The sequence below is a fragment of the Suricata suricatta genome, chromosome 1, assembly GCF_006229205.1.
Source record: "Suricata suricatta isolate VVHF042 chromosome 1, meerkat_22Aug2017_6uvM2_HiC, whole genome shotgun sequence".
NCBI classification, from domain to species: Eukaryota; Metazoa; Chordata; class Mammalia; order Carnivora; family Herpestidae; genus Suricata; species Suricata suricatta.
In genome coordinates, this window is record NC_043700.1 from 23,760,288 (window position 1) to 23,775,394 (window position 15,107).

Genomic DNA, 15,107 nt, shown 5'->3' on the forward strand with positions numbered 1-15,107 from the left:
GCTCCTGCCCCACCTGTGTTCTGTCTCTGTCTCAAAAATAAACAAACATAAACATTTTTTCTCAAAACCACAAATGCCATGGTCCCATATCTGGTGTACTGAATATTATGAGCCAGCTGCTGTAGGAGCACACAAGACAGGTAACTCATCCAGCCTAGAGCAGGGAGAGGCAGTGAAAGCTCCCTTGAAAGGCTGGCATCAGAGCAGGAGTTCAGAAGACAGAGAATAAGTTAGATAAAGGGGCAGCGGATGATTCTAGGCATAGAAAACAGCATTTGCAAAAAAAGAAACAAGGCCTATTATACGCTCTTTGATGAACATCAAGTAAATACACACACAGAGGCATTCATAATTTATTATCATCCAGGCTGTTTTAAGCATATAACATATGTTAACTCTTAGAATTTACCCAATAACTATATGAAACAGGAACTAGTATGTCCCCCATTTTACAGTAAGAAAATCAAGGTACAGAGAATGTTAGTAACTTTCCAAAGTTACAGAGCTAGTAAGTGGCAGAGCCAGGATCTGAACCTGGAAAGTTAGATTCCAGAGTTCACACTTTAAACTCTCCATCTTGGGGAAAGAAGAAAGGACAGGTGGGGCTGGAAGCATGGGTAGCAGTCAGATCATTCTAGGGAGTTTGGATTTTATCCTGAACATAATGCAGAACCATTTAAGTATTTCAACAAGAAAAATGACAAAATTTGGGGTTTAAAAAATCTGCTTTGGAAATCTAAAGTAATGATCATAAAGGTACTCATTGGACTTGAGAGAAGAGTGGAAGGCATCAGTGAGACCCTTAACACAGACATAACGAATAACATAGCAGAGATAAAGGTTCAATAAAGAAAACAAGAAACAGGCTTGACGCAATGAATGACAGGCTGGAAGAAGAAGAGGAACAAATTAATGACCTAGAAGACAGAGCAATGAAAAGTAATCAAGCTGAACAAAAGAGAGAAAAAAGAATTATGCAAAATGAGAATAGACTTAGGGAACTCAGTCACTCCATCAAATGTAATAACATTCCTATTACAGGGCTCCCAGAAGAAAAAGAGAAAGAGGGAGACAATGTATTTGAAAAAAAATCATAACTGAAAACTTCCCTAATCTGGAGAAGGAAACAGACATCCAGATCCAAAGGCACAGAGAACATCCCCTCCCCCACCAAAAAAATCAAGAGAAGCTGATCCACACTAAGAATATTGTAATTAAAAAGGTAAAATGTAGTGACAAAGAAAAATATTTTAAAGTAACAATACAAAAGAATACATTTACATACAATGGAAACCCTCTAAGACTACTAGCAGTTTTTTCAGCAAACACCTGGCAGACCAGAAGGGGGTGGCAGGATATATTCAAAGTGTGGAGTGGGAAAAATCTGCAGCCATGTATCTATCCAGAAAGGCTATCTTTCAGAATAAAAGGAGAGAGAAAGAGTTTCCAAGACACACCAGAACTAAAGGAGCTCGTGACCACTAACACAACCTTACCAGAAATACTAAAGGAGACTCTCAGTGAAAGGAAAGATCAAAACTGACAATATAAAAGTAGGAAAAGCAAAACCAATAAAAACGTATACTTCCGTAAAAAAATCAGTCAAGGAACTCACAAAATACAAGGATGTAAAATATGAAACCATGTGCCTAAAACATGGGGAGGAGAGGAGTAAGGGATGGATTCAAACTTAAACAACCATCAGCTTGATGCAGACTGTTCCATGCAGAAGAGGTTATATAGCAATTTAATGGTAACTGTGAATCAAAAACCAGTAACAGCTATGCAAAGAATAAAGACAAAGAAAACGAAACATATCACTAAAGAAAACCAGCAAACCATGAAAAAAGAAGGATCTGGGAAAAATGTCAGAAATAACTGCAAAACAAGTAATAAAATAATTACTATGGATGTTAATGGACTAAATGCTCAAATCCAAAGACACAGGGTGAAAGAATGGATAACAAATGAGACCTATATTCTTCCTACAGACAACTCATTTTAGACCTAAAGACACCTGCAGATTGAAAGTGAGGGGAGGAAGAAACATTTAGCATACAAATGGATGTCCAAAGAAAGCTAGAGTAGCAATACCTATATCATACAAAATTGATTTTAAAACAAAGACTGTAACAAGAGACAAAGGACACTATATAATAATAAAGGGGTCAATCCAACCAAGAAGATATAACAATTGTAAATATTCATCCAACATGGGACCATCCAAATACATAAAGCAGCTAATAACACACAAGGAAGTAATCAATGATAATATAATAATAGTAGGGAACTTTAACACCCCCATTTCTATCAATGGATAAATCATCAAAACAGAAAATCAATAAGGAAAAGGTGACTTTGAAGGACACATTGGACCAGATGAATCTAATATGTATTCAGAACATTCCATTCTAAAACAGCAGAATACACATTTCTTTCAAGGGCACGTGAAACATTTTCCAGAATAGATTACATGGCAGGCCACAAAACAGTCTCAACCAATTCAAGAAGACTGAAGACATACCATGCATCCTTCCCAGCCACAACTCTATGAAACTAGACATCAACCACAAAACAAGGTCTGGAAAGTACCCAAATACATGGAGGTTAAATAACATGCTACTAAATAATGAATTTGGATATACTGATTACCAGCAAGGAGATTGAATCAGTAATCAAAAAAACTTCAAATGAACAAAAGTCCAGGACCAGACAGCTTCACAGCCCAACTCTACCAAATATTTAAAGAAGAGTTAATATGTATTATTCTCAAACTATTCCAAAAAAGAGAAGAGGAAGGCAAATTTCCAAATTCATTCTCTGAGGCCAGCATTACCCTAATAACAAAACCAGATAAAGACCCCAGGAGAAAAGAGATCTACAGGCCAATGTCCTTGATGAACATAGACACAAACGTCCTCAACAAAATACTAGCAAACCAAATCCAACAATACATTTAAAGAAGTCATTCACAATGATCAAGTGGGATTTATTCCTGGTATGCAGGCGTGGTTCGATATTTGCAAATCAATCAACATGATACATCAATAAAAGGAAGGATAAAAAGCCATATGATCATTTCAATAGATGCAGAAAAAACATTTGAAAAAGTAAAACATCCATTCATGATAAAAGCCCTCAACAAAGTAGTTTTAGAAGGAACATATCTCAACACAAACAACCTAACCTATACCTTAAGCATCTGGAAAAAGAACAACAAACAACCCAAAACCAGCAGAAGGAAGGAAATAATAAAGATTAGGGCAGAAATAAACAATACAGAAACTAAAACAAAACAAAACACCAATAGAAGAGATAAATGATACCAGGAGCTGGTTCATTGAAGAGATTAAAAAAAAAAATTCATAAACCTGTAGCCAGACTCATCAAAAAACAAAGAGAAAAGACTCAGATATGCAAAATTACAAATGAAATAGGAGAAAAACAACCAACACCACAAAAATATAATTGTAAGAGGACATAATAAAGGCCTCATATGAAAATCATCATCCTCAATGGGGAAAAACTGATAGTTTTCCCTCTGAGGTCAGGAACAAGACAAGGATGTCCATTCTCACCACTGTTACTCAGTATAGTACATGAAGTCCTAATGCAATCAGACAACAAAGAGAAATAAAAGGCATCCAAATTGGTAAAGAAGTCAAACTTCCAGTATTTGCAGATGACATGATACTCTATGTAGAAAACCCTAAAGGCTCCACTGAAAAAAACTACTAAAACTGATAAATGAATTGAGCAAAGTCTCAGGATACAAAATCAATGTGCAGAAATATGTAGAATTTCTATTCACTACTTATGAAAGCAGAAAGAGAAATTAAGAAAACAATTCCACTTTCAATTGCACCAAAAGAAATAAAATACCTCTAAACAAATCTAACCAAAGAGGTAAAAGACATGTACTCTGAAAACTATAAGACACTGTTGAAAGAAATTGAAGACGACACAAAGAAATGGAAAGAAATTCCATGCTCACAGATTGGAAGAACAAATATTATTAAAATGTCTCTCTATAGATTTAATGCCATATCTCTAAAAATGCCAATAGCATTTTTCACAGAGCTAGAACAAACAATCCTAAAATTTGTGTCGAACCACAAAGGACCCTGAATAGCCAAAGTACTTTTGAAAAAGAAAAGCAAAGCTGAAGGTATCACAACTGCAGACTATATTACAAAGGTGTAGAATCAAAACTGCATAGCACTGGCCCAAAATAGGCAAATAATGAATAGAATTTCCAGAAATAGACCCACAGTTATATATGGCCAATTAATCTTCAACAAAGGTGGAAAGAATATCCAATGGAAAAAGACAGTCTCTTCAACAAATGGTGGGAAAACTGGACAGCTCCATGCAAAATAATATAACCCAGAGCATTTTCTTCCAAACACCCTAAACAAAAATAAACCTAAAATGGATTAAAAACCTAAATGTGAGACCTGAAATCATAAAAATCTGAGAAGAGAGCAGATGCAGTAATTTCTCTCACATCAGTCATAGCAACATTTTTCTAGATATATCCCCTGAGGCAAGGGAAACAAAAGTAAAAATAAACTATTGGGACTCGATCAAAATCAAACAGCTTCTGCTCAGCAAAGGAAATGGTCAACAAAACTAAAAGGCAACCTACTAATGGGAAAAGATATTAGCAAATGACATATCAGAAAAAGGGTTAGTCTAAAGAACTTATGCATTACCACACCCCAACCCTAACCCTAACCCCACCTCCAAAAACAAAGAATCCAATTTCATAATGGGCTGAAGACATGAGCAGACACTTCTCCAAAGAAGACACACACATCACTAACAGACACATGACAAGATGCTCATCATCATCACATGACATCTACTCATCATCAGGAAAACACAATTCAAAACTATAATGAGATATCACTTCGTACTTGTCAGAATGGCTAAAATTAACAACACAAGAAACATCAGGTGTTGAGGCTATGGAGGAAAAGGAACTTTTTTGTTCTGCTGGTTGCAATGCAAACTGGTGCAGCCACTGGAAAAAACAGTGTAGAGGTTTCTCAAAAAGTTGAAAATAGGGGCAACCGTCTGACTATTGGTTTTGGCTCAGGTCACGATCTCACAGTTTATGGATCACTCCCATGTCAGTCTCTGCACTGGCAGCAGGGAACCTGCTTGGGATTTGCTCTTTGCCTCTTTCTGTCCCTTCCCAGCTCAGGTGCATTCTGTCTCTTTCTCGAAATAAACATTTTTTAAAAGTTAAAAATATAATTACCCTACAAGCCAGTAATCACATTACTGGGTATTTACCCAAAATGTACAAAAACACTCATTCAAAGGGATACGTGCAGCCTGATGTTTACAGCAGCGTTATTTACAATAGCTAAGATACGGGAATAGCCCAAGTGTCCAGTGATTGATGCACAGGAAAAGAAGTGGTTATATACATAATGGGATATTATTCAGCCATAAAAAGAATGAAATCTTGTCATTTGCAACAACATGGATGGAACTAGAGCAAAAGAAGTCAGAAAAAGAGAGATACCATATGATCTCACTCATACATGCACCTTAAGAAAAAAACAAATGAGCAAAGGAAAAAGGGAGAGAGACAAACTGAGATACCAACTCTTGACTCTAAAGAACAAACTGATGGCTACCAGAGGGGAGGGGGGAGGAGGGGCTGGGGAAACAAGTGATGGGAATTAAGGAGAGCACTTGTGATGAGCCCGGGTGGTGTACAGAATTCCTACATCACTGTATTGTACACCTGAAACTAATATAACACTGCTAATTATACTGGAATTCAACTTTTTAAAAATCTCCTCTGGAAATCGTGTAGGCTCGTGTTGCCTGGACAGGTTCACCATGAAGACAGAGAAAGAACCTGGTTAAATATCTGAAGTATTATATTATGCATGTAAGGCCAAATACAAGAGACCCTAAGGAGAAAGGATCACACTAATAGGACTAGGGGGCTGATGAAGGGATAAGCAACGAGCGCACTGAAGGGGAAGTAATAATAATGCTGACACAGGAAGATGGACCCTTGCCACCTAAAACAACGTGAGAGAGAATGAAGGGCAAACAAAAGGAAACTTTGGTAATGACCATATATAAGCTGGCAATAGGTTCCTTTGGAATAAATGTGAATATATCAAAGAAGGTTACTTAAGATTTATGTGTCTGCAGGGGCTTAGTCGGTTGAGCATCTGGCTCTTGGTCTCAGCTCAGGTCATGATTTCATGGTTCTGTGAGCTCTAGCCCGTGTCCGGCTCTGCGCTGATAGTACAGAGCCTGCCTGAGATTCACTCTCTGCATCTCTCTCTCTCTCTCTCTCTCTCTGTCTCTCTCTCTCTCTCCGTCTCTCTCTCTCTCTCCCTCTCTCTCTCTCAAAAATAAATAAATAAACTTAAAAGATTTATGTGTCTGAAAGAAATAGGATAAGAAGGACTAGACGCCAGTAACTGACTTTGAAATGCCATGGTCAGTAACACATTATATTTCATATACTGGCATGGGCTGTTTGTACATATTCCTTATGTTCTCTTATTGCAGTGTTTTCTAGGAAGGGACAGTGTAGCTCATGATGGCTGCATCTTTGGCTGGTACTGCAATTTGCACAATGCTCAGTAAATATCTATTGAATAAATATGTGAGAAAAGGAACAGAAGAATACAAAAGATGGCCCTTTCGATGTCGTTAAGGTCCGCCATCAGAGGGAGTAATCAGAGGGAGGGTTCAGACCCAGATATATTGTTTCCGTGGTGTCTGGAAGACAACGAAGTAAGATGGATAGGAAGCTCCAGAGCACAGGCTGGACTAAAGATCATTTAAAAATCATTATCCTCGGTCTTGGCAGTTAGCACCAAGGGAGTGGATTAAATCAAAAGAGAGTCTACAGAGTTAAGAAATGGAATGAGGTTAGAACACAAAGGATCCCCAATATTTAACCCCCATACGTGCTAGTAAGAGAGGAAAGGCTAGCCAGTGCTGCTGTTAGAGCTCTATCGTTAGTAAATTTAATTCGAGAAATACTGACGGAGCCCCCACTAGGCAACAGTTGCTTTGGTAGCAATGAGAAGAGCGGAAGATGGGGGGTCTCCCTCTCAGGAGCTAGAGGCTGAATGACGACAGTAGGAGGCAAGCACTTGCTTTACTGATAGAAAAATAGAGATGGCAAGCAGTGCTGTAATTTGGAGTGACCCTTGGAGTATTTTCGCCTCTATGTAATGAGGCAAGTGAAACAGGATGCTGCTCTAATTAATATTCCCTACCCTACACAGAGCCCCTTAATGACACACCAGAGAGATTACAGTAGAAATGGTAGGAAAAGGAACAACACGCATTTCTAATTAAAATCTCTGAGCAGAACAGAGCTGGGGCTTCCAGACAGCACACTGTGTAGCATTAGGAGAATATGACCCTCTCTGTAAGCCCAACAGGGTCCAAAGGTGACCCTGGAGTAAATGGAGGTTGAAAGAACATGGACAACATGAGAGACGTAGATCAAAGGAGAAAGAGAGCACATATTCTCAAAGAACACTTAGTTTTCCTTGAAAAATTTCAAAGATTACATGTCTAAATTGACTTCATTTAGGAGCAGGATACTATCTCCCGCATCTCAAGGAAGGAAGTGAAGGTGATGTCATCTGGGTGAGGGGCGGGAGTATGTGAGGGGTAGGGGTGGCCACAGGAGGAGAATGCAAAGTAGGAAATAAGAGCTCACAGCACAACATTGATGATGAGACCCACTGCCCAAGACTGCTCCACTGCAGACAATGAATGACCGGGCCAGAGTCATTGAACTCTATTACAATTCATTTTGATTCTGGAGATCAGAGACTGCCAGGAAATCAAATATGAGCTAGAAGAAAAATGAAAATACAGTACCCTGCTTCCCCCAGGCATTTGCTGCTAGCAGCGATTTGACAAAAGCAACTCTATTCTGTGTTAAGATAAAGGTAATACAGGGTCCCTGGAATGGCAGCTTGCAGGCAGATGGTTCCAGAGTCAGAGAAAGAAACACCAGTGGAGAAGTGGAACATGACCCGTCTTCTTTCCTCTAAGAAGGTTTCAGCAGGTCAGGGGATGAGAAATCCCACACTCTTCTTGCTGTCAAATCATTGATTGTACAAGGAGTTTTATATGAGGACCACAGTGTCCATATAAAACGAGACATCATCTGATGATTTTCTAAGAATAGAATTAAGGGGATAAATGTGAGGATGATTATACAGTTATGAAATATGTTTATAATATAATTGATTCAAAAGAGGTATGCATGAAGTTGTTACAAAAAGAAACCTGATCATTTGAGGTTCAGGAAGAAAGTTACACGCATAGGAAGTATAAGATCTGAACTGTTGAACATCTTATCCTGTAGATTGCACCAGCTTCTCTCCTCTTAGGTGCCTCCTCCTCCTCCTCCATTGCCTCAGCTTGGAGTTCCCACTCTTGTGCATTTCACAGACAACCCCCCAAAAATCTCAGAAGGGCATCTGGAGAACCAGAGGGACCAGTTTGTTCTTTACTGGAAGGTTAGAACACACACACACACACACACACACACACACACACTTTTAAAGGCTGTTGTTGCTGTCACCATAATTGTGTAGAAGAATGGATAATTTATTCCCACAAAAGTTGGAAGGCCATGATCTCAAACTAAAGAAGTCATTTAAAACTGAATACTCTTGTTTTGTGGAAAACTGACTGAACCTCCTCTAATTTTTTCATTCTACTACAGATTGATCACAAACCAACACTGGAATAAAGAACTGAGTTTTGGGGACCAGGTTAATACAAGGGTCCCCAAACCCACAAGACCCCCCAACCTTCACAGCTCTGTGCTCTGAAATTCATCCTCAACAGCACAGTCCTGGTCATGTCTCACTCCTCCTCTTCAGACTGGAAGAGAAAGTCCAGATACCTCAGCATGTCCCAAAGGCTTCCGTGATTTGACCTCAGCCCATGCCCCAGCTTTCCCCCATGATGGTCCACTTAAAGTAGCCAGTCAGCAAACTGTTACCATGAGATAAAGACTTTATACCAGAACACAGATCAACGGTTGTTTCTCTCATTGAGAAACTTGCTACAATGAAGGTTAAGGGAATCGGTTCAGTGACTTAGCTTATTTATAGTCAAGGATAAACTCTTTATCGAGTGCCACGGCTCTACCTTTAGAACTTGAGATTCTCTGAACACTTTAGATCTTTGGTGACTTCATGCTTTTTTTGCACATCTGTTCCCTCTGCCTGGAACTACACCTTGCTCTCATAGACTGCCTGAAAGACATGCTTATCTTTGAAGGGTCAGCTTGTCTCCTGTTCTCTATGAAGCCTTTCCTGTTCCGCAGCGGGATCCACCGCCCCGCGCTCCCAAGTGCTACCCTTATGACACAGATACACGTCAGCTCTGGCCCCGTGGTGGCCATTGTTTGGCGCCTCGTGTGGTTTTAATTAAACAAATACATGGTCTCTCACACAAGAGTTCCTTGGACCAAGAAATTTACCTTATAGTGAAAGAAGTAAAGTAATAAGTGATGCCCGTCACTGATCTTACACGGACCCAGTCACCTAGAAATCTCTGGCCTTTTCTAATGAGATGATGGCCTAAGAAAGATTCACTTAAGGTGCAAGTGGGAAACAACATCTTCTGACCTTGAGATGTGGCCTTGGACATATTCTGCTATATGTGATATGTAACATTCTTTTTTTCCTATGGGTCTTGGGTCCAGGAAACGTGAGGTAAGAGTGGAGTGAAAATGTTGAGCGATGCCACTAATAACTCGAATTAATTTTTAAATTTGCTCTCTCTGTTATGCCTCTGGGTTTGTAGGTTTAGAGGTTTTCACACACAAGGGATTACCACGCCAGGGGAGTCTCATGTGGCAGAATTCTGCATCCGTGGCAGTAGGTCCTGGTCACTGGTTATGCTGATGATTGGACCTCATGGTCTTGAGTTGTGGAGCTTCCCTAGGGTATCTGACATCCATATGCTTTCAATAAATTCCTAATCAGCGCAAAAATAGGCTTTGATTGCTCACCATTAGGAACCATGGGTCACATGGAACTGGAAAAACATGGCACTCATTTATGTTTACTTCCTCCAACTTGACTTTGAGCTCGGTATGGACAATGACCATACCTGCCTCATCTCTTTATCCAGATTATCTCTCACTGTATCTGGCAGGTACGGTGGTGGCAGATAATTGCCAACAGAAGGAATAAATGCTTCCAAACAGCTAGAAGCATCAGTTAAAAGGTTTTTGTTTGAGTCACAACTTTTATTTTTTTTAATTTATTTAATTTTAAATTTTTATTTTTTTATTTTTTGAGAGACAGCACAGGCAGGGGAGGGTCAGAGAGTGAGGGAGACACAGAATTTGAAGATAGACTCCAGGCTCTGAGCTAGCTGTTAGCACAAAGCCCAATGCAGGGCCCAAACCCCCAAACCACGAGATCATGACCTGAGCTGAAGTCAGATGCTCAACTGACTGAGCCACCCAGGTCCCTCATGAGTCACAACTTAAAAAAAAAAAAAAGAGTTGTAAGTTAAAATGAATAAGTTGTAAGTTTAAAAAAAATCTTGTTTTTATTTTTAGTTGTAATGAAAACGTATTTAAATTTATCATCTTCACCATTGATAAATGTACAATTCAGTACTGTTAGTACATTCACGTTGTTCTGCAACAGATCTGCAGAACATCTTCATCCTACAAAACTGAAAGCCTCCACCCCTTAAATAACAACTCCCTATTCCCCCGCCCCCCCGATCCCTAGCAACCACCATTTCTTCTAAGAGGCCCACTACTTTAGAAAGCTCATATAAGTGGGCTCATACAGTATTTGTCTTGCTTTTTTTTTTTTTTTAATGTTTACTTATTTTTGAAGGAGAAAGAGACAGTGTGAGTAGGGGAGGGGAAGAGATAGAGGGAGAAACAATGTGAAGCAGTTCCAGGCTCTGAGCTGTCAGCATAGAGCCTGATGCTGGGCTCAAACGCAAGAACTGTGAGATTATGACCTGAGCAGAAGTCCGACGATACAACTGAGCCACCAGGTGCCCCTGTCTTGTGACTGGCCTATTTCACTTAGCATGATGACCTCAAGTTTCATCCATGGATTTCTTTCCTTTTTAAGACCAAATAATATTTCATTGTATGTACACACGACAATGTTTATCCATTCATCTAGTGATGGACACTTGAGTGACTTCCACCATTTGGCTATTGTGAATAACTTTGCTAGAACATGGGTATACACAAGTTCCTCACGATTCTGCTTTCCATTCTTTTGGATAAATACCCAGAAATGGGGTTGCTGGGTCGTAGGGCAGTTCTATTTTTAATTTTTTGAGGATCCTCCATACTGTTTTGCATAGTGTCTGCACCACTTTACATTCCTACTGATAGTGTGCAAGAGTTCTACATCCTCCCAACAAGTTATTTTCTGTTCTTTTTTTTTTTTTTTAAATAGTGTTCTTCCTAATGGGTGTGAAGTGTTCTTATTTTTATTTGCATCTCTCTGAATAATTCATGATGCATGTTGCCCATTTTTATATTATCTCTGGAGAAATGTCTATTCAAATCCCTTGCCCATTTTCAAAGTCAGGCAATTTAGGTCCCCCCCCCCCCACTTTCTTCCTTGTTGTTGAGTTGTAGGAGTTATTTACATATTCTGATGATAAAGTATCAGATATATACTCTCAAATAATATCTTCCATCCTATAGGTTGCCTTGTCACTTTGTTGATTGTGTCTTTTTATGCAGAAAGGATTGTGTCTTAAGTTTGATATAGTCCCAAATGAGTTCTAAATTTTATACTGGGGTCTACATATATTCAACAGTTATAATGTTCAACAAAATACTTGATATCTATCTGAAGCAATGTGTTTGCATGTGTGTGTATAACATTCTGATTTCCATGAGCTCATAGAAGTACATCTGCTAACCTATTTGCATTTGTTCTCATAAACTCCTTCCTCCTGGAAGAGAGACAAGGGATTAACTGTTCATACTTGCCTATAAAGCAAACCCAACAGCTCTCTCCCCTCTCTTCTAAGCCATGAATTTTCCTCTCCTATTGGATCTTTCCCATCGGCATAAAAATATGCTTAAGTATCTCTTCACTTTAAAAAAAAAACACTCCCAGGCATGACCACAGATCACTGTCCAGTTTAAACCCTTATTTCACTGTTTCCTTTTATGGCAAAGTTCTTCGAAAACGCTGTGTCTACTTGTTGGCTTTCATCTTATGGCACAATTTCCCCTCATCATGCTGATCATAAAACAACTGTCCATACCAGACAACAATGCTGGAACCAGCAAGTGGAGTAGTCCGGAGGGCTACTTTCAGAAAAAAAGAAAAGCTTTGCTGCTGTTGTCCCCTTTTATGCAAGAAAGCGTCAAATGCTTTTGTTTTACCAATAATGCAGTGGCATTGGAGTGCCATTCACTCTCCACCGGCCCCAAGAGATTGCTTTGACGGCAGAGCAGTCGGCACTGCAGGCTACGCTCTGCTTTGTTAGGCCCACCGCCTTCCCACCACATGACTGTTCACTTGCAGAACTGTTGGGTGGAACAGGGGGGATTTGCAGGGGACTTGATGTCCCTGGAAACCCGTGGCACTGCTACTTCTACTGCTCTTGTTCTCCAAGTCTCTTGGTTCTCAAATGCCCTTACTCCTGAAAGGAAGATTCCTTGTCCTGTAGAAGATCAAGGTCCATATTTCATTCCACTCTGAAGCTTCTTCTCGCTGGCTTGGACCTGCTGCCATCACGAAGCCAGTGGCAGGAAAGGCGCAGCGTGGTGCTATGTGTTTTGGAACTCCTCCGGTACTCTCAGGTCCAGCTCCCTTCAAACCTTCTAGAGCTGTGGTGCTTGGAGGGGCAGCCGGCAAGGAGACGTCAGGGAGCCAGAAGAGGCCCTCTCTGACAGGTACGGGTGTGGGTAATGTCTGTGGTCTCCTGGCATGGTGGGCACTGACGCAGTGTCTCTGTTTCACGGAGCACGTGATGGCCTCCGTGGAACACTTCCTTGGTTCTTTGCAGTCCCTCATTGCGGCAGACCTCAGATCTGTATTTCGTCACACGAGCGCAGTTCCCACTGGCAGCTTATGATGGCTCTCTTGGCAGCTGGTCACCTCCTGCATTTTCACCTGCCATCTTGTCACCCCTCTGGATGAAGTTCTGTGCGGCCGCTGGGCCAATGCCATCCGTCTTGTGTGGCCCACATCTGGTCCAAGGAAAACACCATTTTTTTAATTTTTGTTTTTTAATTAATTTTTTTTAAATGTTTGTTTATTTTTGAGAGAGAGAGACAGAGCAGGAGCCAGGGAGGAGCAGAAAGAGAGGGAGACACAGAATCCGAAGCAGGCTTCAGGCTCTGAGATGTCAGCAGAGAGCTCGATGCAGGGCTCGAACTCACAAACCATGAGATCATGACCTGAGCTGAAGTCTGAAGTCCCAGGCTTTAGCGACTGAGCCACGCAGACACCCTGAAAAAAACACCTTACATCCATCCTCAGGGACAGTGCTGGCACTTCCCAAACAACCCCCTGCTCTGCTGCCACAGACTGCTTCCACTGACCTTTCTACTGCGCCGGCGTGGGCTTGGCCCCGGACACTGGAGCCTTGCCGGAAGATCTGGGTCCCATCTGCTCAGGGCCTTTGTAGGAGCTCTGGAAGTGTCAGCACTAGCTGGCCGAGGTCTGGTCCCAGGTCCGGGCCCTCCTCCAAGCTTCTGGGTTTTGAAAAGCCCACCCCCTTCTCTTCGTTCAACCAACACACAGTGGCAATTGGAGTTCCTCCTGCTGGCCAACCTTATTTGTCCCTACTCTGCAGGTAAAGCTCTCTAATCTCTGTTTAATCAACTCCCTATATCAAATTCCCTCTATTCACATAAGTAGTGTGGCTTCCGTTTTTCCAACCTGACACCGATACTTCTCTATTTTGGCACTAGTGGGCAAAAAGTAAAAACAAGAAAATTCTATTTCCACACTCTGCTAGAGTTGTTTATTGCCTGCCTCAGGTGCCCAATCATCTTGATTGGATAAATGAACAGGAAATATTTCATTTAAACATAAAACACAAAATAAATTTGGTCACGAACATAGGGTTATAACACTTTCACATCACAATGCTATGAAACTTGAAATCAATCACAGGAAAAAGTCTGGAAAACCCTCAAAAACATGGAGGTTAAAGAACACCCTACTAAAGAATGAATGGGCCAATCAGGCAATTAGAGAAGAAATTTAAATATATATGGAAACAAATGAAAATGAAAATACAACAGTCTGAACTCTCTGGGATGCAGCAAAGGTAGTCCTAAGAGGAACGTACATTGCACTCCAGGCCTATTTCAACAAACTAGAAAAAGCACAAATACAAACTCTAAAAGTGCACCTAAAGGAACTAGAAGCAGAGCAGCAAGAGCACCCCAAACCCAGCAGAAGAAGAGAAATAATAAAGATCAGGGCAGAACTAAACAATATAATAAAAAAAAAAAACAACAGTTGAACAGATCAATGAAACCAAGAGTTGGTTTTTTGAAAAAATAAACAAAATTGATAAACCTCTAGCCAGGCTTCTCAAAAAGAAAAGAGAGAGCATCCAAATAGACAAAATCACAAATGAAAATGGATTTATTACAACCAATCCCTAAGAAATACAAGCAATTATCAGGGAATGTTATCAAGATAAAAAGCTTCTGCACTGCAAAGGAAACAATCAGTAAAACTAATAGGCAACTGATGGAATGAGAAAAGGTAGTTGCAAATAAGATATCAGATAAAAGGCAAGTATCCAAAATCTATAAGGAACTCACCAAACTCCACACCCAAAAAACATAATCCAATGAAGAAATGGGCAGAAGATATGAACAGACACTTCTCCAAAGAGGACATCCAGATGGCCTACAGACACATGAAACAATGTTCAGCATCACTCATCATCAGGGAAATACAAATCAAAACCACACTGAGATACCACCTCACACCAGTTAGAGTGGCTAAAATGAACACATCAGGAGACTATAGATGCTGGTGTGGATGTAGAGAAACGGGCACCCTCCTACACTGTTGGTAGGAATGTAACCAACTCTGGAAAACAGGGTG

At 40.4% G+C, this 15,107-nt stretch overlaps 1 protein-coding gene across 1 annotated transcript in view; it reads right to left on the reverse strand.

Annotated features, from left to right (window-relative positions):
• TRMT9B (tRNA methyltransferase 9B (putative)) overlaps nt 1-15,107 on the reverse strand; it is a 70,779-nt gene that overhangs the window by 32,636 nt on the left and 23,036 nt on the right. The window lies entirely within an intron of this gene.